The 27459-nt window shown below is 43.4% G+C and overlaps 2 pseudogenes; both read right to left on the reverse strand.

Moving 5' to 3' along the window:
• LOC140709745 (U4 spliceosomal RNA) lies at window positions 1-69 on the reverse strand (annotated as a pseudogene).
• A 14019-nt stretch (window positions 70-14088) lies between these two features.
• Window positions 14089-14442, reverse strand: LOC119626170 (cytochrome c-like; annotated as a pseudogene).
• Between the last annotated feature and the right edge of the window lie 13017 nt (window positions 14443-27459).

Consider the following 27459-nt stretch of genomic DNA (forward strand, 5'->3'; position numbering starts at 1 on the left):
AATGTCAATTAGCAATAATCATGCCTTGGATAAACCTCATTGGCTACAATACTGCCACTGTGCAAAGCTCTGGCCATTTTTTTTTTTTTCTGCAGGAATCTATCCATGGGCCAAACCACAAAAGTTTTGAGTCTTGAGCCAATTCATCAACCAGGGCCAGCACAATGAACCCAGATACAAACACATCTAGGCTTCTGGTTTTGGTGAATGTCAAGGCCAGACACACTCTAGTGGGGATGAGGGGAGGAAAGGGACCCCATGAGACCCCATGACAACTGGCCATGGAACTTGGGAAGCCATTGCCATTTTTATCACCCATTTGTCACAATAATACTGAGACTCACCTGTTTCAAGATCCCAGGGTGGTGCCCTGGAACCTCAAGTGGTGGCATCCTCCTCAGCCACCTGCTGGCATCACTTACAGGCCACTTCCATCCTCCCAGTCACACCTCACTTTCTGACCCTGGCCTTCATCCAGTCCAGCCCAGGCCACTGGCCAAACACATGTGTTTTTAGAGTAAATAATTGCTTATGAGTGACCATCTTCCATCAGCCTCATGCCAACTGCTGCTCGTATTTACACACACTGTCCAGCACTGGGTAAAGCACTGAGTAGGCTCTTTATACAGGGTATCTATTTTCATTATCACTGTGCTATGTGGTGCTTCCTAAATACACAGTTTTTGAGTTCAGAACCATCTATCTTTCAATTGTCAGTGTGGCATTCCAACTGTAATGTAACATCTTGCCATGGCCTCAAATTCAACATAATTATTTGTTTTTGTTTTGAGAGTCTTGCTTTGTCACCCAGGCTGGAGTGCAATGGCGCAGTCTCGGCTCACTGCAACCTCCGCCTCCCAGGTTCAAGCAATTCTCGTGCCTCAGCCTCCCGAGTAGCTGGGACTACAGATGTGCACCACCACCATGCCCGGATAATTTTTGTGTTTTTAGTAGAGATGGGGTTTCGCCACATTGGGCTGGCTGGTCTCGAACTCCTGGCCTCAAATGGTTCACCAACTTTGGCCTCCCAAAGCGCTGGGATTACAGGCATGAGCCACCGCACCCTGGACCAAATTCAACATAATTAAAAGTGAATTCATTCCCTCCAAATCGGGTTTTTCCTTCCATCTCCTCTATTTCTGTTACCAATTTCTCAGTCCCTGGAATTAAAAAACCTGAAAATCTTCCCCCTAAATCCTCTCTAACAATTATCTCTCATATTTAATCAGTTTTTTGATACTTTAGAATAGATTCTTTTTGAATGTGTCCCTAACCCAATAGTTCTCAACCCTGGTTATCCATTAGAATTGTTAGAGGAGCCATTTTAAAATAAATACGTGGGTCATGCCTGGGGCCACCTCCCTCAGACAGCTGTGTGCGTTATTCACTGCACCAGGGCGAGGGGGTTGTTCCAGCTCATGCTGTGCTTGCTATGCCTTTGGCCCTGGCATGTAGCTACCTCCGATTGGAGAAAAAGAAGCCTTTTTGAACTCATACAAAGGCCCTGTAAGGACGAAGAAAGTGGCCAGTTCCCTGAAATTCTGATTCAGCAGACGTAGTCATTTATATTTTAAATAGTTTAGTGAGATATATAAACTTTACTCTTAAGTAGTGGTGTTCCTTTCTCCCTCTTTTTGTGATATTATTGTTACACATATTACTTCTTTGTATCGTAAATCCAACAGTACAATGTTATAATTATTACTTTTCTATTTTTATTTTAAAAAGTTTTTTTAATTGAGATGAGGTCTCACTATTTTGCCCAGGCTCATCGCAAACACCTGGCTCATCTTGACCTCCCAAAGTGCTGGGATTACAGGCGTGAGCCACTCCACCTGGCTATAACTATTACTTTGAAAGAACCTGAGAGAAGACCAAGTACATATTTATAGAGTTAGTTATATTAACCTTCTTATTTATCCTTCGCGTTTCTCTTGATTTCTTCCTATGGATTTCAGTTCCCATCTGCTGTTATTTCCTCACTCCAATATAGCTTTGGTCCCACCTGCCTCCTTTGCGTTGTTACTGTCAAGCATACTACATTTTTACATGTCATAGGCCTAAAAATATAATTCCATACATATTATTTTACGCAGCTGCTTTTTATGTGTACTCTAACTCTTTTGAAAACCATAAAATTCACCCATCAACGATTATTGGTGACTAATGATGAGCATCTTTTTGTGTGCTCTTTGACCATTTTTATCTCTTCTTTGGAGAAATGTTTATTTAGATTGTTTGTCCATTTTTAAATTGGATTGTCTTCTTATTGTTGAGTTGTAGGGGTTATTATTATTTTTTAATCTGTCTTTGTTTTTTGGGTTTTTTTGTTTGTTTTTTGTTGTTGAGACAGAATCTTACTCTGTTGCCCAGGTTAGAGTACAGTGGCGGCATCTCGGCTCACTGCAGCCTCCACATCCCAGGTTCAAGAGATCCTCCCACCTCAGCCTCCTGAGTAGCTGGGACCACAAGTGTGCACCACCACACCCAGCTAATTTTTCTCTTTTTTTTCTTTTTCTTTTTCTTTTTTTGGAGAGTTGGGGTTTCACCATGTTGCCCAGGCTGGTCTTGAGCTCCTGACCTCCTGGCTACCTTGACCTCCCAAAGTCCTGGTATTATAGGCATGAGCCACCATGCCTGACCTAGGAGTTACTTTTTATATTTTCTTGATATAAGTCATCTATCAGATAAGTGATTTGGAAATGTTTTCTCGGATTCTGTGGGTTGTCCTTTCATCCTTTCACTTTCTTTTCTTTTCTTTTTTTTTTTTGAGACGGAGTGTTGCTCTGTCGCCCAGGCCGGAGTGCAGTGGCCGGATCTCGGCTCACTGCAAGCTCTGCCTCTCGGGTTCATGCCATTCTCCTGCCTCAGCCTCCCAAGTAGCTGGGACTACAGGCGCCCGCCACCTCGCCCGTCTAGTTTTTTGTATTTTTTTGTAGAGACGGGGTTTCACCGTGTTAGCCAGGATGGTCTCGATCTCCTGACCTCGTGATCCGCCCGTCTCGGCCTCCCAAAGTGCTGAGATTACAGGCTTGAGCCACCGCCCCTGGCCATCACTTTCTTAATGGTGTCCCTTACAGCACAATTTTTTTTTTTTAATGGAGTCTCACTCTATCGCGCAGGCTGGAGTGCAGTGGTGAGATCTCGGCTCACTGCAACCTCTGCAGCCCAGGTTCAAGTATTCTTCTGCCTCAGCCTCCAGAGTAGCTGGGATTACAGGGGTCTGCCACCACACCCAGCTAATTTTTGTATTTTTAGTAGAGATTGGGTTTCACCATCTTGGCCAGGCTGGTCTTGAACTCTTGACCTCATGATCCACCCACCTCAGTCTCCCAAAGTGCTGGGATTACAGGCATGAGCTACTGCGCCCAGACTACAAAATTTTTTAAATAAAAAATAAGGTTTTAATTTTGATAAATTCCAATTTATCTGTTTTTTCTTTAGTTGCTTTTGCTTCTGGTGTCATGTTTAAGAAACCATGCCTAATCCAAGGTCACGAAGATTTACCTATATGGTTTTCTTATGAAAGTTTTATTTTATAATTTTAGTTCTTTTTTTTTTTTTTTTTGAGACAGAGTTTTACTCTTGTTTCCTAGGCTGGTGTGCAATGGCACGATCTCGGCTCACCATAACCTGCGCCTCCTGGGTTCAAGCAATTCTTCTGCCTCAGCCTCTCGAGTAGCTGGGATTACAGACATGTACCACCACGCCCGGCTAATTTTGTATTTTTAATAGAGACGGTGTTTCTTCATGTTGGTCAGGCTGGTCTCGAACTCCTGACCTCAGGTGATCCACCCACCTCGGCCTCCCAAAGTGTTGGGATTACAGGCATGAGCCACTGCGCCCGGCCAATTTTAGTTGTTACACTTAGGTATTGGAAACCATGTTGAGTTAATTTTTGTGTGTGGTGTAAGATATGGGTCCAACTCCCTTCCTTTACATGCAGATACCCAGTTGTCTCAGCATCACTTTTCAAAAGACGATTCTTCCTTTGCTGAATGGGCTTGACATTTGTACTTATTTCCTAGGGCCACTGTAGCAGATGACCTCAAACTGGGTGCCTTAAAACAACAGAACTTTTTTACATGTCACAGTTCAGGAGGACGGAAGTCCAAAATCAAGATGTCATCAGGGTTGGTTCTTCTGGAGGCCCCGAAAGGTAAACCATCCTACCCCTCTCTAATGCTTCTCGTAGCTGCTGGCAACCCTGGGCATTCATTGGCTTGTAGATGCAGGACTCCAATCTCTGCCTTCATCATGTGGCATTCTCCCTGTGTCTCTCTCTGTGTGTCCTTTCTCCTAGAACACCTGTCATATTGGAGTCAGGACCCATCCTGATCTCAGGACCTCATCCTAACTTAACTAATTACGTCTTCAAAGACCCTGTTTCCAAACCGGGCTACATTCTGAGGTTCCGCATGGACATGAATTTTGAGATGACACTGTTCAACCTAGTACGGTCTACTCACTGGCACCCAAAATTCACACCCACCCCATGTACACAATATGTTCACCTTACCCCAAGACTCCCCAAAGTCTTAACCCTTCTAGTATCAACTCTAAATCCTAAATCTCATTTAAATGTCAACTCAAGAAGTCCCAAATCTCCTCATCTACGTTATCTTAAAAGGTATGGGCGAGACTCTGGGAATGATCCATCTTGAGACAAAATTCCTCTCTGTTCATAGACCTATTAAACCTAGAAAACAAATCATCTGTTTTCTAAATGCAATGGCGGAACAGGCATAGGATGGACATATTTCCATTTCAAAAAGGGAGATAAATGGAAGGAAAAAAGGGGGTTATTGGTCTAAAGCAAGTTTGCAATCTAACGGGGTCAATTCCATTAGGTTTCAAAGCCTGAGAGTAATCCTCTGTGACTCGATGCTGTGTCTTCTGGGCCTTTATGGTAGCCCTGGCTTTACACTTTCAGGCCTCTGCCTCCATGGCTCTGCCTTCAGAGTCATTCTTCCTCCATTTTATTCCATCTCTGTCTTAATCAGTCTAGACTGGCAGTGTTTGTGTTGGTATAAAATTCTCAAAAACCTTGCCTTCTGTGATGTCAAGGGAATCTATGCCAGTAGACACGAGGGTTCGTTATGGATTCTTCCTGGAGAGTTACATGCCTGCCTTCTGCTGAGATGGTTGGATCCATGAGTCACAGGCCTGATCTCCTTAGCAAATGGTTGCTGAGCCTCAGCCTTGGTGCTTTCTCCAGAGCACACTTTCTCAACTTTTGTAATGTGGATAAACTGAGAGCATTCTAAACCATGAAGTTCTGATTACTTTTCACTTAACAGTTTCTTCCTCTGTTTCTTTCGTTTGCATTTTACTATCAGCAACAAGGAGAAAGTAGGCCATGTCTTGGATGTGTAGATTAGTATTTTCCATCAACTTTGGGAAGTTTTCAGCCATTATTTCTTATTTTAATTTTTTATTTTAAGTTCCAGGGTACATGTGCAGGCTATGCAGGTTTGTTACATAGGTAAACATGTGCCATGGTGGTTTGCTGCACCTATCAACCCATCACCTAGGTATTAAGCTCCACAGGCATTAGCTATTTTTCCTGATGCTCTCCCCCCACATCCCCCGCCGACAGGCCCCAATGTGTGGTGTTCCCCTCCCTGGGTCTATGTATTCAATTATCTCTTTGAATATTTTTTTCTGTCTCTTTCTCTCTCCTCTCCTTCTGGTACTACCATTATGTGTATGTTGGTGCATCTAATGGTGTCTTCTCACTTTTCTCTAATGCTCTGTTCGTTTTTATCCATTGTTTTCCTTTTATGATTGTATAACCTCTATTGATCGGTCTTTAAATTCACTGATTCTGTTTGTTTGTTTGTTTGTTTGTTTGTTTATTGAGACAGGGTCTCACTCTGTTGCCCAGGCTGGAGTGCAGTGGTGCAGTCACAGCTCACTGCAGCCTTGACCTCCTGGACTCAAATGATCTTCCCACTTCAACCTCCCAAGTAGCTGGGACTACAGGTATGCACCATCATGCCAAGCTAATTTTTTAATTTTTTGTAGAAATGGGGTCATCTCACTATGTTGCACAGGTTGGTCTTGAATTTAAGTGATCCTCCTGCCTTGGCCTCCCAAAATACTGGGATTACAGGCATAAGCCAGTGCACCTGGCCTGATTCTTATTTTTGACAGAACAAATCTATTGTTAAGTCGCTGTAGTGAATTTTTCACTTTGTTCATAGTACTTGATATTCTCTATTTGATGAGACATTGTCATCCTATCTCCCTTTACATCTTTTTGCCCCATTGTTAGCCAGGGCCTAGTAGCATGGAGCTTCCCTCTCTGATGGTTCGTGATAGGGTGCAGCCTTGGGGGTGCCCAGGATGTTCTCGACTACTAGAGAAGAGCATGATTTTACTTCCAAGCCTTGCTTCCTAGGAGTTGCCCTGGTCAGAGTAGTTTATTGTTTAGTCAGTGTTTGTCCAGAGGTTCTGTTTAAGGCCTTTGTGCCAATGAGGCTTCTGCCCTTTGTTAACAGGCCTGCGTGTGGTTTAGAGAATATTTTCAAGTCTGCCCCATGCAACCAGAAACATGTGCACACCCTTTCCTGACCCCTAGAGCTGAATGTGCTTCCAGCGTGTTTTGATTTCTTTTTCCCTGGCTCTCTATATGAAATTTTTAGCTGCTCTGCCATTGTGCTGTGTCATGGAGCTACCAGCCTCCTCTTAACTGCTCTCTTTCAAGGTCTCTGTTGTTTTCCACAACACCCTTAGGCAGCGTTCTCCAGGCTCTGTTCCAATACAGCCTGTGTCCTCAAGTAGAGCTCTAAAGCTCTTTGTCATTATGGGCTGCTTTTCTTGCTGGGAGAACCCCAGGACACTGCATCACAGCTGGGGGTGGGGCCCGGTGTTGCCTGTAGTGACACCTGGCTCTGTGAGTGGGCAGTGGAGGAAGCAAGGGAAGCCACTGATCCTCTCTGCACTGAACCTCTCTGGTTCTACACCTCCTGGTGTAGAACCTCCTCCACTCTACAAACTGGCTGGGAGGAGAAAGGTGAAGTGATCTGGTCCCAGTATTCTCAGCCTGCCATGCCTTGAACAGAATTTCTCCCCTACAGTTGGAGTTGGGTAAGGGGAGGGACCAGATCCTGCCTGGAATACAGCTTCTGCAGCAGAGGACTGGGGAGGGAACTAGAAACCCTGGCAGCATGCCCCTACCTGGGTAAAACTGGTAGCCACAGACTGGGGGCTGGGAAAAATCTTACCGAGAATAGAGCTCTCAGGTAGAGTTTCCATAACAGGGAGTGGGGAGGAGGAGTAAAAGAATGGGTCATGCCTTAAATGCCATAGACAGATTGTTCTTACTAAGATTTAGTAAGAACTTCAATAATATTTCTCCATTTGCTCTATGCCCTTATAACAATTTCCAGATTTTATATGATTGCGTTCTGTTTTACAATTTAAAAAAAAAAAATTTTTTTTTAATTGTCTTTGAGATAGGATCTCCCTCTGCCACCCAGGCTGGACTGTAGTAGTACCGTCACAGCTCACTACAGCCTCTGTTTCCCAGGCTCAAATGATCTTCCCATCTCAGCCTCCCGAGTAGCTAGGGCCACAGGTGTGCACCACCATGCCTGGCTAATTTTTTTTAAAAAACTGTTTTTGTAGAGACATGGTCTCACCAAGTTGCCTAGGCTAGTCTTGAACTCCTAGATTCAAGCAATCCTCTCACCTCAGCCTCCTGAAGTGCTGGGATTACAAGTGTAAGCCACTATGCCCTGCTCATTTATTCTTTAATATTCTTCACTCATCAGGGAAACCTATTTTTGGGTGCACAGCCCATGATGGCAAGCGTGCCTCTGAACCTGGTAGCATTTGTTATGTGTGCTTTGCCCAGTTAGCTACCTTCTGTGCATGGGTGTCACCTCCCTGGCTGGGCCATGAGATGTTCTTATGCTTTTTTATAACTCCCATACCCTGGATACTCAGTAAATATCTGTTAAATGATATGAAACCCAAAGCAGCATGAACAACAGAAGAATAACTTGTACCGGACATCCACGTAACTAATCTCAGTGATATATCTACCCAATATACTATTCTTTTTTATAACAGTTTTATTGAGATATAATTCATATACCATACAATTAACCCATTTAAAGTATAAAGGCAATGGCTTTAATAAATACATGGAATTTCACAACAATTACCATAATTCTAGAATATTTTCATCACCCCTATTACTAATTTTTCCCCATCTTACCCCAAGCTCCCACCCCTGGGAAAATCTGCTTTCTGTGTTTATGTGGATTTGCCTATTCTACATTTCATTTTATACAAATGGAATCACACACTATGTGCTTCTTTGTGACTGGCTTCTTTCACTTAGCGTAATGTATTCAAGGCTCATCCAAGTTGTAGCATGTTTTGGTAATGCCTTTATTTATTTATTTACTATTTTATTTATTTATTTATTTATTTATTTATTTATTTATTTATTTATTTTGAGACAGAGCTCTGTCGCCCAGGCTGGAGTGCAGTGGTATTATTTTGGCTCACTGCAACTTCCACCTCCCGGATTCAAGCAATTCTCCTGCCTCAGGCTCCTGAGTAGCTGGGATTACAGGTGTGCACCACCACACCGGGCTAATTTTTGTATTTTAGTAGAGACAGGGTTTCACCATGTTGGCCAGGCTGGTCTTGAACTCCTGACCTCAGGTGATCTGCCCGCCTCAGCCTCCCAAAGTGCTGGGATTATAGACGTGAGCCACCGTGCCTAGCCAATTTTATTTATTTATTGGGGGATGGGAGTCTTGCTTTGTGGCCCAGGCTGGAACACAATGTGATCATAGCTCACCGTAGCCTCCAACTCCTGGGCTCAAGTGATCCTCTGGCTTCAGCTTCCCGAGTAGCTGGGACTACAGGCACACACCACTATGCCAGGCTAATTTTTGTTTTTTTGTAAAGACAAGGTCTTGCTTTGTTGCCTGGGCTGGTCTAGAACACCTGGCTTCAAGGTATCCTCCCACCTTAGCCTCGAAAAGTGCTGGGATTACAAGTGTGAGCCACTACACCCAGCTATTCCTTTCTTTTTATTGCTGAATAATATTTCGTGGTATATACATACCATATCTTATCTATTCATCAGTTGATGAGCATTTGAGTTGTTTCCACCCTTTTTTGACTATTACGAATAATGATGCTATGGACATTCATATGCAAGTGTTTATATGGATATGTTTTCACTTCTCTTGGAGATATACACAGGAGTGGAACTGCTGGGTTGTACGGTAACTCTATGATTAAGCTTTTGAGGAAATACTAGACTGTTTGCCAAAGCAGCTGCACCATTTTACATTCTCACCAGCAGTATATGAGGGTTCCAGTTTCTCTTCATCCTCACCAACACTTGTTACTTGCCTTTTTGATATAGCCATCCTGGTGGCAGTAAGGTAGTAGTTCATTTTGGCTTTGATTTGCATTTCCTGGTGGCTAATGATATTGAGCATCTTTCTTGTGCTCATTGGACATCTTCTCTGGAGAAATGTCTATTCAAATCCTTTCCCCCATTTTTAGATTAGCCTGTTTGTCTTTTTATTACTTAGTTGTTAAAATATTTAATATATTCCAGATATAAGCCCCTTATCAGATATATGATTTGCACATTTCTCTCATTCTATGGGTTTTTTCACTTTTGTGACAGTGTCCTTCGAAGCACAGAAGTTTATTTTGATGACATCTAGTTCATCTAATACTTTGTTGTTTGTTGCTCTTCTTTATCTTTAAAAATTGTGGATATGAAGATGGTACAGAGAAAGAAAATGCTTATGATGAATGTGATAATTTGTTAGAACATGATATGTATCTAATTCAAACCAAAAAAAAAAAATGTTTTTTTCTGAGACAGGGTCTTGCTCTGCCACCCAGCCTGGAGTACAGTGGTAGGATCATAGTTCGTTGCAGCCTTGACCTCCCAGGCTCAGGTGATCCTCCCACCTCAGCCTCCCTGGTAGGTGGGACTACAGATGCGCACCACCAATCCCAGCTAATTTTTTGTATTTTTTTTAAACAAAGACAGGATCTCGCCATGTTGCCCAGGCTGGTCTTGAACTCCTGAGTTTGAGTGATCTGCCGGTCTCAGCCTCCCAAAGTGCTAGAATTACAGGTGTGAGACCCTGCACCCAGCCAAACAAATTTTAACAGAAAAAAAAAATAATTTTATATATATATATATAGCTCATAAATTCTGAGGATGTTTGAGCAACACTAATCCATGGAAGGCCAAGGACATATACTTAAGAAAAGAGCTAGATTCATAATCTCTAATAGCACCAGAGTGCTATCTCCAGCTCTCCCCTCACTTATTCTAGTTACATAGCCAGAAACACCATCCCTGGGAGCTCCAAATTTACATCTCACAATTCTGACGCCATGGAAGGGTTGCTCATGTGGTTCATATGTCTACGTTCCTAACAGAAGCAGATCTGCTGCCTGCCCCCTGCCCCTCACAGTACATGCCAACCCCCATCCCCAGCAAGACACCTTATATGCAAAGCTATTTGGCTGGACACAGTGGCTCAGGCCTGTAATCCCAACACTTTGGGAGGCTGAGACAGGCAGATCACCTGAGGTTAGGAGTTCAGAACCAGCCTGGCCAACATGGCAAAACCCTATGTCTACTAAAAATACAAAAATTAGCTAAGTGTGGTAGCAGATGCCTGAAATCCCAGCTACTCAGGAGGCTGAGGCAGGAGAATAGTTCGAACCCAGGAGGTAGAGGCTGCAGTGAGCCGAGATCACACCACTACACTCCAGACTAGGCAACAGAGCGAGGCCTCATCTCAGAAAAAAAAGGAAAGGAAAGGAAAGGAAAGGAAAGGAAAGGAAAGGAGAGGAGAGGAGAGGAGAGGAGAGGAGAGGGGAGGGGAGGGGAGGGGAGGGGAGGGGAGGGGAGGGGAGGGGAGGGGAGGGGAGGGGAGGGGAGGGGAGGGGAGGGGAGGGGAGGGGAGGGGAGGGGAGGGGAGGGGAGGGGAAGGGAAGGGAAACTATTTTCTGGAAAGATGTACAAGACTTAAAGTGGTCCCTGGGGATAAGGGTGGAGGAGAGGGACTGTCACTTTTTACATTTTTTATTATGTGCATGAATTACTTAAAATTTTTTTTAAACAAAGTGAATCTTTAATGTTTATAAGAAAAAAATGTGTATGGGAGAAAAGATAGGAAAGAAATATTCCAAACGCTAGCAAGTGACAGATGTATTAAGACAATGAAGTCAGCCAGGCATGGTGGCTCACGCTTGTAATCCCAGCACTTTGGGAGGCCGAGGCGGGCGGATCACGAGGTCAGGAAATGGAGACCACTCTGGCTAAGGCGGTGAAACCCCGTCTCTACTAAAAAAAATAGAAAAAATTAGCAGATGTGGTGGCAGACGCCTGTAGTCCCAGCTACTCGGGAGGCTGAGGCAGGAGAATCGTGTGAACCCAGGAGGTGGAGCTTGCAGTGAGCTGAGATGCGCTACTGCACTCCAGCCTGGGCGACAGAGCGAGACTCCATCTCAAAAAACAACAAACAAAAGACAATGAAGTCACGTGTGATTGTTTTCTTTTTTCAATTTTTTCCCAAATTTTTTGGTAAACTGATGATATAATTTTATACCAAATATAATTTTTTTAAAAAAGTAGAACCATATAAAAGCTAAAGAAATCCTTCAGAGATGTTTTTGGAAAGCGAACTTTAAATGAAATAAGCAAATAAATACATACTCTCCTCCCAAATGTGTTATTTTGGGGAAAACATCTGGATTTCCACACCTCAGTTGTGCATAAAGCAGGGCTGACCCAGACTCCCTCTGTTCTTTTGGTGCTGGTGGTCGTGATTGCTGCTGGCAAGTATAGGAATCAGATAGCTGAGCAAAGAACACTTTCTGTCATCCATGCTGGCTCAAGTCTGGTTCTGGGGTAATAAGCTGGGAAATAGCAATGAGGTTTTAGAAGCCTAGAGATGGTGATAAAGCTCCTTGATAAGAGAAGTGAAGTTAGGATCAAAGCCTGCTTGACTGCTCCAGTGTTGCTGAACATAGTCCACCTGAATCTATTCTACAGAAATCTACTCAGCCACAGACCTAGCTGCAGGGATGACCTTGGATTGCTGTTAGCAGATTCCCTTCAGCCTTAGCCCTCATATGCCTCTTTCTCCTTTCCTTAGTAATCTCTTATATAGTCCCCATAAGACTCCCAGTCTCTATGAGGCTTACCCTTAATCTCTAAACTCTGAACTAACAAAGGTGTCTCGTGATTCCCTCTACTGAGCACTTGCCATGACTTTTACCAAATCCATATCAGGGAGCAGAAAGGGTGAGTTGATGACTGAGTAGAAGATGACTAACGTGACCATATTTCTAACAAACAAGTTTAAGTGTGGACCAGGCAGAGCCAAGTAAGATGAATGAGGGACTGGAAGAAAGCCAGCTCTTTCCTTTCTCTCCAGCACCAAGACTCAGCCCCAGGCTGTGGGAGTAGGAATAATATAGTTAAGAGTGGTATTGATTTTCCCATGGGACTCTCCAAGGACTATTCCAAGCTTAAGAGATATTGCCTTATATTATTTGTTTATTCATGTTGTTACTTCAGCTCGGCCACCATATTTTATACACCAGTGCAAATTGCTTCATAGTTTGCCTATGGTTGTGTGTTAAGGCCAGTATAGGCCATCAAAACCCACAGCATCTCAACATTTGAGGATGTCCCAGGGCTGGGTCTGGTCCTTCTCTTTTTTTTTTTTTTTTTGAGACAGAGTTTCACTCTAGTTACCCAGGCTGGAGTGCAATGATGCAATCTCGGTTCACTACCACCTCTGCCTCCAGGGTTCAAGTGATTCTCCTGCCTCAGCCTCCCAAGTAGCTGGGATTACAGGAATGTGCCACCACACCTGGCTAATTTTGTATTTTTAGCAAAAACAGGGTTTCTCCATGTTGGTCAGGCTGGCCCTGAACTCCCGACCTCAGGTGATCTGCCTGCCTCAGCCTCCCAAAGTGCTGGGATTACAGGTGTGAGCCACCATGCCCAGCCAGTCTGACCCTTCTAACCCTTTCATTCAAAGAATCAAGCTAACTTCCAAGATGGGGGAATTGAGGAATGTTCCTGTTCACAGAGACATTCTCAACTTTGTATAAGAGAATAGGATGGCAATGAGAACACATGGACACAGGGAGGGGAACATCACACATGAGGGCCTGCCAGTGGGTGGGGGAACATGGGGAGGGATAGCATTAGGACAAATACCTAATGCATGCGGGGCTTAAAACCTAGATGATCGGTTGATGGGTGCAGCAAACCACCATGGCACATGTATACCTATGTAACCTGCACATTCTGCACATGTATCCCAGAACTTAAAGTATAATAAAATCATAATAATAATAATTTTAAAATAAAAGAAAATAGGTGAGTGGCAAATAGTACTGGTCTGGGACCAAACTCAGAGCCGGCAAACTCCTGGAATAGAAAGTTGTCCCTTTGTAGTATACATCCAGAAGCTCCTGAGAGTCAGCTGGTTTCCTGCTATTAACCTGAATTTGGTTTTACTTAATGGATTCTGGTCCCTTTCTCTGGTCCTGTTTTAAGCTTGGGCCATGATGTCCTGGGGCTCGAGGGTGAGGAGCAGGAGCCTCTGTAAGGGGAACAGAAATGGTGTGTGGAGGGGCACAGGGCAAGTAAATCCAGAAGAGTTTTCAGAGGGTGTCAAGATTCCATGTTCTGGTTTCGGGCCTGTACAGAGCTAGGAGCATCTGAGGCCGGGTCAGGATTTAAGGAGAAAGAGAGAAGATCCCAGAAACAAGACAACAAAATAACATTATGAAAGCTGAGGGGCTGGCAAATGCAATGTGACATTTTTTTTTTTTTAATTGACATATAATAACTGTATATATTCATGGGGTACATAGTGATGTTTTGATACATACAATATATAGTGATTAGATAAGGGTAATTAGCATATCCATCATCTCAAACATTTATCATTTCTCTCTGTTTTTTAATTCTGGTGTATGAAATCTATTAAATTATGATACACATAAAAAATTCATGAGATATTTCTCTTTTGTAATAAACAACGCAGTGGCCAATTATTACTCATGAGTAGCTTTTTTCAGATAAGCTATCAAGTCCGCCCTTTCTCCCTTCTTCTTAATGCCACCAAAGATCATTTTTGTTCCAGGGATATAATTCTTTGGATTCTCCAAATACTCTATCAGTGTGTCCTCTCCTCAGGTGATGCCTTTGTTCTTACTGGTGTCTCTGTAGCAGAATCCAATGGCCTGACCTATCTTCCACCCAAAGAGACCGTGGAGATTAGGCTCAGTCTTGTGCTTGCCTCCCTTTTCCATGGTGTGGCACTGGACACACTTCTGAACACAAATATTCTTGCTTTTCTCAACATCACTCATATTTAATTCTCTCTTTTGTCACTGGCACTGTGAAGGTTCCCCCTCAGAAACCAGATGTCCGCTCTATCATTTGTCATTTCTTTGTGTGGAGAACATTCTATGTTTATTTTTTAGCTACTGTTTTGTTTCTTTTTTTTTTTTTTTTGAGATGGAGTCTTGCTCTGTTGCCAGGCACAATCTCGGCTCACTACAACCTCTGCCTCCGGGGTTCAAGTGATCCTCCTGCCTCAGCCTCCCTAGTAGCTGGGATTACAGGTGCATGTCACTCTGCCCAGCTAAGTTTTGTATTTTCAGTAGAGATGGGGTTTTACCATGTTGGCCAGGCTGGTCTCGAACTCCTGACCTAAAGTGATCCGCCCGCCTCAGCCTCCCAAAGTCCTGGGATTACAGGCATGAGCCACTGCACCTGGTTCGTTTTAGCTATTTGAAACTATATAATATATTATTGCTACATCCAGTCATCCTACAGTGGTATAGAACAGGGGTTCCCAACCCCTGAGCCATGGTCGCGTAACGGTCTGTGGCCTGTTAGGACCTGGGCCACACAGCAGGAGGTGAGAAACAGGCTACAGAAGCTTTATCTGTATTTACAGCTGCTCCCCATTGCTCACATTACTGCCTGAGCTCCGCCTCCTGTCAGAGCAGTGGCAGCATTAGATTCTCACAGGAGCGCAAACCCTGTTGTGAACTGCACATGCCAGGCTCCTTATGACAGTCTAATGCCTGATGATCTGTCACTGTCTCCTATCACCCCCAGATGGGACCATCTCGTTGCAGGAAAACAAACTTAGGGCTCCCACTGATTCTACATTATGGTGAGTTGTATGATTATTTCATTACATATTAATATTATGATGCAATAATAATAGCAATAAAGTGCGCAATAAATGTAATGCAGTTGAATCATCCTGAAACCATCCCCTACTCCCTGGTCTGTGGAAAAATTGTCTTCCTTGAAACTGGTCCCTGGTACCAAAAAGGTTGGGGACCGCTTGTATAGAACACTAGAACTTATTCCTTCTATCTAGCTGTAATTTTGTATCATTTAATAAACATCTCTCTATATCCCACTTCCCTCTGCCCTTCCAGCCTCTAGTATCCTGTTTTACTTTTTACTTTTATGAAATCAACTTTTCTTAGCTTCCACATAGGAGTGAGAACATGCAGTATTTAACTTTCTGTTCCTGGCTTAATTCACTTAACACAACGTGCTTCAGTTCTATCCATATCACTTCAAATAACTGGATTTCATTCTTTTTTTAGTAGCCGAGTAGCGTTCTATTGTGTGTGCATGCCACATTCTCTTTATCCATTCATCTGTTCTTGAACACCTAGGCTGAGTCTATATTTTGGCTATTGTGAATAGGGATGCAATAAACATAGGGGCACAGATGTCTCTTTGATACACTGATTTCTTTCCCTTTGAATAAATGCCCAGTAGTGGGATTGCTGTATCATATGGTAGTTCTATTTGTAGTTTTTTGAGGAACCTCCAACTTTTCTCCATAGTGGCTGTACTAGTTTACATTCCCACCAACAGTGGATAAGAGTTCCGTTTTTCCACATCCTCGCCAGCATTTGTTATTTTTTTGTGTGTTTCTGATAATAGCATCCTAACCGGAGTGAGATGATACTTCATGGTGGGTTTGATTTGCATTTCCCTGATGATTAGCAATGTTGAGCATTATCTTGTATATTTGTTGACCATCCATTTGTATGTCTTCTTTTGAGAAATATCTGTTCAGATCATTGGCCTTTTTTTTTTTTTTTTTTTTTTTTTTTTTTTTTGAGACTAAGTCTTGCTCTGTCACTCAGGCTGGAGTACAGTGGCATGATCACGGCTCACTACAACCTCTGCCTCCCAGGTTGAAGCGATTCTCCTGCCTCAGCCTCTTGAGTAGCTGGGATTACACCCACGTGCCACCACACCCAGCTAATTTTTTGTATTTTTGGTAGAGAGGGGGTTTCACCATGTTGGCCAGGCTCGTCTCCAACTCCTGACCTCAAGTGATCCACCCTCCTGACCTCAAATGATCTGCCTGCCTTGGCCTCCCAAAGTGCTGGCCCATTTGCCCATTTTTTAATTGAATTGTTTGCTTTTTTTGCTGTTGAGGTGTTTGAATTCCTTGTATGTTCTAGATAATAATCCCTTGTTGGATGAATAGTTTACAAATATTTTCTCTCATTCTGTTGATGTATTTTGACTCTATTGATTGTTCCCTTTGCTGTGTAGAAGTTTTTTAGTTTGATATAATCCCATTTGTTTATTGTTACTTTTGTTGCCTATGCTTTTGAAGTCTTATAAAGTCTTTTCCCAGACCCATCTCCTGAGGCATTTCCCCATGTTTTCTTCTAGTAGTTCTATAGTGTTGGGTCTTACATTTATGTCTTTGATCCACTTTAAGTTGATTTTTGTATAGGATGAGAGTCAGGAATCTAGTTTCATGCTTTTGCATATGAATATCCAGTTTTCCCTCAACCATTTATTGAAGAGACTGTTAATAAGGGTTCTTGGTACCCTTGGGGGTGCCAGTGAGGGTTCTTGGCACCTTTGCCAAAAATCAGTTGGCTGTAGACACATGGATTAATTTCTGGGTTCTCTATTGTTCCAGTGTTCTATGTGTCTGTTTTTATGCCAGTGTCGTGCTGTTTTGCTTACTATAGCTTTGTAGGATATTTTAAAGTCTGGTAGTGTAATGCCTCCAGTTTTGTTTTTGCTCAAGATTGCTTTGACTATTTGGGGTCTTTTGTGGTTCCATATACATTTTAAGATTTCTTTTTTCCATTTCTATGAAGAACGTCATTGGTATTTTGATAGGAATTGCATTAAATCTATAAATTTCTTTGTGTAGTAAGATTTTGTTCTGAATGCTAAAACTGTAGGTATAAATAGGATGGCACTGCTGGCTCAGAGGAAGATCTGATTGGCCACAGTGCCCCCCAATAGCTCTGATTTCACTAGTTCCCAATCTTCTCTCAGTACTTTGAGGGATTAAGACAAAAATATCACATCATACGTCTGATGCTGAAACAAGTTTGTTCCTTTAATGAGATAGTTTTTGACAAATTGGATCCAATGTCTCCTGTTAAAATGGAAATACATATTTGGAGTGGTGGTAGGGCAGGTAGACAAGTAACAAACCTGAGCGGCCATCAGCACTTTAGTATGAATTAATTTAGAAACAAAGAAAAACTTCCTGGGAGGATATGATCTATAGTGGGATGGTTGGGAGCGGGTTGTTAGTGGTGGTCATAATGGGTTATTTTAATTTTGAATGTGTATGTTGCAGGGAAGGAAAAAGTTGGTGGAGAGTTCAGAGCCAAAGTCATGCTGAGTGACAGGTGGAAGACAGTCTGATGGATCATAGTCACTGTTCTTAAAGAATACATAATTCAGGTTTGCATGAGACAAGATGAACCACTGACATCCTAATTTCTCAAAGTAGTCATTGGAAATGGAAACAAGAGTCAGAATTTATTGGAGGGTATAGTCACACAGAAGGGGTTCCTGAAGGTGAGGGACCCTTTCACCTCCCCACTGGGCAGAAAGCACTTGTCAGAAGAAAGAGTTGCAAAAGAAGGTTGAACTCAGCAAGAAAAGTGCCTTGGACCAGTCTCTGTACTGCTAAGTAGGGCCTACCACCCCAGCCTGCCAATCCCTACATAGGCACTGTCTTCAATAAACATTAGAGTTCACTTACCTTCTATTCCAAGAACCAATCTGACGTCTGTTGTGTTAGTCTGTTTTCACACTGCTGATAAAGACATACCTGAGACTGGCTAATTTACAAAAGAAAGAGGTTTAATGGACTTACAGTTTCACATGGCTTGGGAGACCTCACAATCATGGCGGAAGGCAAGGAGGAGCAAGTCACATCTTACATGGACGGCAGCAGGCACAGAGAGAGCTTGTGCAGGGAAACTCCTGTTTTTAAAACCATCAGATCTCATGAGACTTATTCACTATCATGAGAACAGCATGGGAAAGACCTGTCCTCATGATTCAATTATCTCCCACCAGGTCCCTCCCACAATACATGGGAATTCAAGATGACATTTGGGTGGGAACACAGCCAAACCACATCATCTGCTGTGCCTCATCCCACAGATAGCAGAGCTTCCTAATCTATCAAGAGTTCAGCATTTTGTGAGTGGTCAGGATCTCACCCTTCATTTAACCAACTAACTACCACCAACCAACCACCAACATCAGAGGTGGGCCTAAGGAGGACCTTGGGGTCTTCAGGAAGTGGGCCATGCTCAGTCTACATCCGAATGTGCTATGGCTCCTGATAGCCTGGCCAGGGGCACACACCAAAAGAATGATCGGGCTTGAAAACCATGCCAACTTGCTTATAAATCAGTCTCTTCAGATTCTACAATTCACCGAGCCATAAAACCTCAGAGCTTCAAAGATCTTTAGAAAATATCAAGGCCAATATTCCCAGGAAGCCTCAAGGCTGCCATTTTACAAAGGAGGAAACTGAAGTGCAGAGAGATTAAGGGGCTTGTCCAAGTCACACAGCTACTTAGTGGCAGATCTGTAACTAGAAAGGTTTCAATTCATACTCAATGTTCTTTCCTCTAGAATCTAGCCTCTGCCCCCTTGTTATTTTTGGCAGGAGAAAGAAGGATTATATTTGTGCCTCTAGAAAAGCTGCGCTCTTGGATTGAATTCTGATTTTCTCTTCTCAAGTCTCATTGAGAACCACATGAAAAAACTTCTCTGCTGGATTTGAGTTTAAAAAAAAAAAAAAGAATCTGAAGAAAAAAATAGCAAATCTAGTATCCTAATGAGATAATGAATGCACAAGTACTTTCAAAGAGGTACAGCACTTCAGTGCTTTTCAGATATGAGGTTTTATCATGCTCTTGAAAGAAATGCATAGGCTTTACTGACGTGGGGGCTGGGGCTGGAGCCCTGGCAGAAATGGGGAAGCACAGGCTGTGGCAAGGGGGGTTTCTCCAGAAGGCTGACTCATTTCTTGGCTGTCCCAAGCTTAGAGAGCCAGATTTCTTAGGGTTGTTTACCACCTTAGTAAGGAACTGGTGGAGGGTTTTTTTCTGGAGTTAAGCACTGCAGGAAGAGCTGCCCACAGTATGGGGGTGGGTCATCTGCTTCAGGACTGCCCAGGCCAACTGTGGTTACCCCAGTTAACTGTGGTGAGCTGTCCACATAACCAGCCTTCTGGATCCGCCTTTCAAGGAGTCCCGCTGTGCTTCTCCCTGCTGGGGCTGCTGAAAGGAGGGCATAGGCAATTGCTAGAGGTGAAGAAAAAGTCTGTAGCTGAACTATAAAAACAGGCGTCCTGGATCTGGCTACATCCTGGTGATCTTGCATATAGGATGAATCCTAAGAAAAGGTGAGTCTTGTTAATGTGCACAGCACACAAGCTGGTGGGATGGCATGCCAGTCAGTAGATTTTCAGTTCCAAGGTAACTGAAAATCCATTTTTATCTGACTTAGACAAAACGAAACAAAGCACCAAACCAATAAACAACAACCACACAATTTCACTGCTTCACGTAACTGAGAAGTCTAAGGTTAGGGCTTGTTTCAGGCACCACTGATCTTGTGACTCAAACTATGTCACTGGGACTTGGTTTAACCCTGTCTCAGCTCTGCCTTTCCTCAGTGTTACCTTTTCTCTCGGGAGCCCTGGGGTAGCCCCCAGTGGCTGCAGGTCATCTGTAATCCCAGGGGGTCCCAGCAAAAGAGAGGGGGAATCTCTTTCAGTAATGGTCCCACTCCCCAACTAAATTCTAGGCTTCATTCTGATTGGACCAAGTTAGAGCACATAACCATCCCTGGGCTCTGATTGACCAGAACAGAGTCCAGTGCTCCACCTGCCAGGCCTAAGGGTAGATCTCTCGCATGCGCACTGAGCCTGAGACAGAAGGTGGAGTTGTTTCCCAAAGGAAATCTACCATGCTGGTACCAGAATGGGGAATAGGTGCTGAGCTTGAAAAAATAACAGACAAGCAGTGCTACCCATTTAAGCATTTGAAATAATTTCACCTCAAAATCGGAGTGGTCGAGTCTCAGACACATGAGATTCTGTCTCAGATTTCTGGTGGCTTGAATGGAGGGTGTACAGAATCATGTCTTGATAAATGTTTAGCTTCTAAGGTTTGAAGTGCAGATATTGGGCTGGGTATCCCTCCCAGAAATATTTGCATTTTCTGCATTTTTTTAAATATTTGATTTTTTTTTTTTTTTTTTTTAGACAGTGTCTCAGGCTGGAGTACAGTGGTGTGATCTTGGCTCACTGCAACCTCTGCCTCCTGGGTTCAAGCAATTCTTGTGCTTCAGCCTCTGGAGTAGCTGGGACTACAGGTGTGAGCCACCACACCTGGCTAGTTTTTGTAGTAGAGACAGGGTTTTGCCATGTTGCCCAGGCTGGTCTCGAACTCCTGGCCTACTATAGGGTTTCACTGTTGCCCAAGCTGTAGCGCAGCAGCACAATCATAGCTCACTGCAGCCTCAAATCCTGGGCTCAAGTGATCCCCCCACCTCAGCCTCCTGAGTAACTAGGACTACAGACACGTGCCACCACACCCAACTAATTTTTTATTTTACTTTTTGCAGAGACAGGGTCTCACCATGTTACCCAGGTTGGTCTTGAATTCCTGGCCTCAAGTGATCCTCCTGTCTCAGCCTCCCAAATTGCTGGGATTACAGGCATGAGCCATTGCACCAGCCTCTTCTTATAAAGACACTAATTCCATCATAAGGGCCCTACCTTCATGACCTCATCTAAACCCACTTTTCTCCCAAAGGCCCATCTCCAAATACCATCACACGGGGGTTATGTATTTGGTGGAAGGGGTGATTCTGCTCATAGTGATATTATATATCTGCCCAAAAAGGTAGGGGAGCAACTTAAAGTGATACTGGAAACCAATGATCTTATATGATAAATAGCCAGGAAAGGCCAGGAGCAGCAGCTCACGCCTGTAATCCCAGCACTTTGGGAGGCCAAGGTGAGCAGATCACAAGGTCAGGAGATCAAGATCATCCTGGCTAATATGGTGAAAACCCGTCTCTACTAAAAATACAAAAAAAGTAGGCGGGTGTGGTGGCGGGCACCTGTAGTCTCAGCTACTTGGGAGGCTGAGGCAGGAGAATGGCGTGAACCCACGAGGGGGAGCTTGCAGTGAGCCGAGATTGCGTCACTGCACTACAGCCTGGGTGACAGAGCAAGACTCCATCTCAAAATAAATGAATAAATCGCCAGGAAACTTAATGGTACTAGATGCATAAAGACACCAAATGAATGTTTACCACTTTTTTCCTCAATAATTTCTGTATTTTTTGTTTTTTGTGTTGTTGTTGTTGTTGTTGTTGTTGTTGTTGTTGTTGTTGAGATGGAGTCTTGCTCTATCACCCAGGCTGGAGTGCAATGGCACGATCTGAGCTCACTGCAACCTCTGCCTCTGGGGTTCAAGTGATTCTCCTGCCTCAGCCTCCTGAGTAACTGGGACTACAGGAGCCCCCAACCATGCTCAGCTAATTTTTGTATTTTTAATAGAGACAGGGTTTCACCAGGTTGGCCAGGCTGGTCTCGAACTCCTGACCTCAGGTGATCCACCTGCCTCGGCCTCCCAAAGTGCTGGGATTACAGGCATGAGCCACCGCGCCCAGCCTGTATTTGTTTTTTGAGTAGCTGGTACAGTCACATGGTTTATAGTCAAAAGAGGCAAAAGGATATGCAGTGAAAACTCTCCCTCCTATCCCTGCTTTCCAGCCACCAGTTTCCTTCCCCAGAAGCTGTGGCCAGGGCTTTTGTCTCCTTCCAGAGATAGCCTATGTACATCCAGGTCCCTTGGAGACATGGGTTTCAGAAGCCAGAACGTTTCAGGTTTAGGCAGTAATAAGGTGCATATAGCATGTATTCCGCAACACCCCAGGTTCTGTCTAGGATGGCCAATCATCCCAGTTTGTCCCAGACTGCCCCAGCTTTAGCACTATCAGACAAATCAAGCTGATTTGACCACTTTTTAGTCTAACCAAGTTTTTGTGAATGACTTCTTTATCTTTGCTGCTGCTTAATATCTACTCAAGATTGTTTTAAGATCACTTTATTCTTCCTTTTCCTTTGGTTTTCAGGCTTGCCCTCTCTTTCAAACCATCATTCAAAACATACCCTGATGAACAGATCAAATTCAGCATCAAAGTGGTCAGTTACAACTTTAATGTTCACTACAAATTAACCTCAAAATAGCTACATAAATAAAATTAGCAGGATTATCAGAGAATTGTTCAAATAGCAATCACAGAATTCTTTCCCTGTTCTTTAAAAACTCCAGAGATTGGCCGGGCACAGTGCCTCACGCCTGTAATCCCAGTACTTTGGGTGGCTGAGGCCGGCAGATCACCTAAGTTCGGGAGTTCAAGACCAGCCTGGCCAATATGGTGAAACCCCCATTTCTATCAAACACACAAAAATTAGCTGGGTGTCGTGGCAGGCACCTGTAATCCCAGCTACTCAGGAGGCTGAGGCAAAAGAATTGCTTGAACTCAGGAGGCAGAGGCTGTAGTGAGCTGAGATCGCGCCATGCACTCCAGCCTGGGTGACAGAGCAAGACTGTCTCAAAAAATATAAATAAATAAAATAAAAAATAAAAACTTCAGACGTTGTTCGTGATGTTGTTTAGGTCTCTGGAAACATTAAATGTCAGGCTTATTTTTTGTGAAAAATACATGTTTGTATATGTGTGTGCATGTGCCCAGAGAAAACTCTGAAAGGCAGTGGCAGTGATTTTTATTTTCTTCTTTTTTATTGCTTATATATTTTTATAATGAATATGTCCTAATTGTATAATAGTTTGAAGTAATTTTTTTTCTATTTAAAAAGGTGCTGGTATGTTATTTCCGGAATTATCATGATTCTTTTCAAATTTACATTGTGTCATTATTGGTAAAGCAAAAGTCACTTATGTTTTAAATCCAAACTATGTAGCTAGGCTTGTGGCTAGAACGCATGCTCCTTAGGTCAGGGCTAAGGCTGTGTCGTTCAATTTCAGTGTATGTGCTGCGGAAGTGAGAACCGGCTGCCTCATTCACGTTTGCGCCCCGGCCCTTGGTACAATGCCTGACATGAAATGGGTGCTCACAGCTTGTTTGCTGTGCTGCGTTTGAACACTCCTGTAAGCGTAACTTCATTCTGGATGCAAGGATCCAAATTATTTTCACAGATTAAACAGTTTAAATCTATTATCACAGGTTTTCATCCACCGTGAGTATTCACACACAGTACCACGAAGAATAGTATCCTATTACAAGTACATCACCTTGAAAAGGTGAGTCACACTTCTCCTATAATCAAGGTGACATAAAATCCAAGACTAATCTTAGTCAAAATTGCCAGAGATAATTTCTACCCCCTGCAAGTGCTATCACAAATACATGAATTTAATAATAGAGGTAATGTAGTCTGTGAAACCCAGTTATATCCAACCTCTTTCAACAAGAGACATATTTCATCTTTTTCTTTTTTTTTAAGGCAGAGTCTAGCTCTGTCTCCAGGCTGGAGTGCAGTGGCACGATCTCAGCTCACTGCAACCTCCACCTACCAGGTTCAAGCAATTCTCCTGCCTCAGCCTCCCAAGTAGCTGGGATTACCGGCACCTGCTGCCACGCCCGGCTAATTTTTGTGTTTTTAGTAGAGACAGGGTTTCACCACGTTGGTTAGGATGGTCTTGATCTCCTGACCTTGTGATCTGCCCACCTCAGCCTCCCAAAGTGCTGGGATTACAGGCATGAGCCACTGCACCCAGCCAATTTCATCTATTTTTATTTAACAAAATCATATCTGTAATGAACCGATCATACTTGAAATGCAAAATTCAATTATACTTTAATATTTTTATTTCTTTTTCCCATGTCATTCCATTAAGAGTTTGTGACGGACTCCCCTTGCCTGAAGAACCCTTAATGGTCTTCCCCAGAGGCAGACACTTTGCAAGGGGCTGCGGGTCCCCTTAGGACTCATCACTACTACTTTCATTGCTCCTAGACATATACGATATAGCTTATAGCAGGTCCCTCAGAATGAGGTACAAAGTGTAACCCGTGAAGAGACAGAACACACACTGAAGAATTACATTGTTTTACCAATTTATATCACCAATTCCCAGACTGAAAACAGTTCACAGATGCAGAACCTCTCACATATACCAATTTATATTAACCAATTTATATCAATCTGGAGAATACATGTGGGATTGGGTCCTCAGAGTATGGGATGAGGATGAAAGAAATATAAAGTGGGGTCAGGCTAAATGGATTGCTATGAGCTCACTAAGCAGAGATTCTGGATTTCATATTGTTAGCTCAAGTCGCTAGAAATGGTTCTGATAGTTTGGTTAGTTAACTTGAAGTCTGGACCCAAAGGTGGCTTAGGCTGAATAAAGTTTCCTTGGTATACTGTGGAGCAGAATTTCTCAGTCTTGGTGTTATTAACTATGAAAGAATCAAAATGGAGCCACGTATGTTAAAAACCCTGGCAAATAGAGTGGCAAAGTCCATGAAGAGAGGGTTCTCATGCATGAATGTCTGATAATAAGAACTATTACAAAAAACTCCACAAAACCACAATCTTGCACAAAGGTCGTCTCAACTTTACACAGAAAAATACTTCTGCAGGGATGTACAGCTGCACAGCAACCACCCATCCAACCTCCCTTGTTATTGATCCATGTAGCTGAGAATAATTATCTCAAAACAACTATGTGATCCTTCTCATTTTTCCTTTAAAAACCTTTATCTTCCTTGGCCGGGCGCTGTGGCTCAAGCCTGTAATCCCAGCACTTTGGGAGGCCGAGACGGGCGGATCACGAGGTCAGGAGATCGAGACCATCCTGGCTAACACGGTGAAACCCCGTCTCTACTAAAAAATACAAAAAAACTAGCCGGGCGTGGTGGCGGCGCCTGTAGTCCCAGCTACTCGGGAGGCTGAGGCAGGAGAATGGCGTAAACCCGGGAGGCGGAGCTTGCAGTGAGCTGAGATCCGGCCACTGCACTCCAGCCTGGGCGACAGAGCCAGACTCCGTCTCAAAAAAAAAAAAACAAACAAACAAACAAAAAAATAAATAAATAAATAAATAAAAAAATAAAAACCTTTATCTTCCTTTACCTCCCTGAATATGCCTCGGTTACTATGGCACGTGTATTCCTGTTGCAATGCCTCTTCCCCAAGAAAATCATTTTATTTTAGAGAGTCTCCCTTTCTGTTTGCTATTTAGGTTGACATAGTATAAGACTTTGTGGTGGGGGACTGTCCCGTGCATTGTAGGATGTTTAGCAGCAGGGCTGAGACTAGGGTGAGTTGAGCGAGACAGCTAGCTTTGGGCCCTGGGTACCTCACTCACCTAATCCTGGTCCTGGCTTCATTTAGCCATAGCTCTGGCTCCTAGATGCTAAGTACCAGTAGCACCCAGCTAGCTGTGACAATCAAAGATGTTTCCAGACATTGCCAAATGTCTCTAGGGGGCAAAATCACCTTTAGTAGGGAACCACTGCTGTAGAGGAAAATTTCCAAAGTTTTCATAATTCCTTGTTCCTATCATGTGTAATATGTGTTATGAAAACTTGCAGTGCAAGGAAAATGCCTGGAATTCTGCCTGGATGTAAACTTATAAGAATGTAATAATGATGACCAGTAAACACATAATTCAAAAACATCATCGCTTCAGAAATGATATGCCATGGATTTACTTCAAAATAGTCCTGTGGTGGGGGCAGTAAGTGGGAATGGTGATGAAATAAAAATGGCTACAAGTCGATGGCTGTTGTAGCTGGGGGTTGGGCCCAGGGGCCTTTGTTGTACTATTATTATCTTTACCTCATATATATTTGATTCCATGATATAAATTTTTTGTTTTTGTTTTTGAGATGGAGTCTCGCTCTGTCGCCCAGGCTGGAGTGCAGTGGCAGCATCTCAGCTCACTACAACCTCCGCCTGCCGGGTTCAGGCAATTCTCCAGCCTCAGCCTCCCGAGTAGCTGGGACTACAGGCATGCACCATCACGCCCGACTAATTTTTGTATTTTTAGTAGAGACGGGGTTTTGCCATGTTGGCCAGGCTGGACTCGAACTCCTGACGTCAAAAGTGCTGGGATTATAGGCGTGAGCCACCGTGCCTGACCTATAAAGTTTTTTAAAAAATCATCTTTTCCTACTTAAGCCCATCCTTCTGTTTAAATCACTTGTTTCAATTGTTTCACGTTGACGCTGCCTATTATTTCAAGTTCTTCTGATCTTTTATTTTGCTGCCTTTTTTAGCATAACTTTTGCTATATGACATACTTAAACAGGTATAACCATGATGACAAGAACAGACATGCTTAATCTTATCCTCAGGCCTGGTTGGGTAGCCTCGTCTGCCACTCTTTTCACAGGCCTTACGCACGGACCACTGGCTGCCTGCCATTGACCATACATTTGCAACCCTCTGGATCATCACGCACTTGCCTGTCTTCTCTGTTTAGCAAAATCTTCCTCCTTCCTCTAGCTCAGCTCAAATGCCACTGCTCCCTCCTCTTCAGCGCTTCGCTTCCTTTTCATTCCAGCCCACTTCCCTTCTAGCCATGTCAACTTCTCTTTTCCTCCTGCTCCAAAAGAGCTTCGCTCATATTTTCTTTATACTATTTATTGCATCATATAGTTTGCCATTGTAAAAATAAGAAGTATTTGGTTGAAAGAAAGAGAAACTAACCTACACTAGATTAACAGGAAGTCTGTTAAAAGAATAACAAGGAAACTCTTCAGACTGAACTGCATGTGGCCAGCTGGGCCTGAGGGATTAATCCAGGACTTAAACACTCTTCTCTCCAAGTCTCTCTCCTCGGTGCTCTTCCCTGGGTGACTGGTTCATTCTCCTGCAGCAAATCAACTATTTCGCTCTTTAGTCCCCACGGTAAAAAAACATGGGTGTCCCTCCGCTACCAAGTGTATATGTTAGAGGTTTAGCCACACAAAGAGTGAGTGAGTATCTCTGTGTTTTGAGAGGGAAGGAACTGATTGGCCCAGTTTAGTCAGGACTTATCTGC

Source organism: Chlorocebus sabaeus, chromosome 21, assembly GCF_047675955.1.
Source record: "Chlorocebus sabaeus isolate Y175 chromosome 21, mChlSab1.0.hap1, whole genome shotgun sequence".
Taxonomy (NCBI): Eukaryota; Metazoa; Chordata; class Mammalia; order Primates; family Cercopithecidae; genus Chlorocebus; species Chlorocebus sabaeus.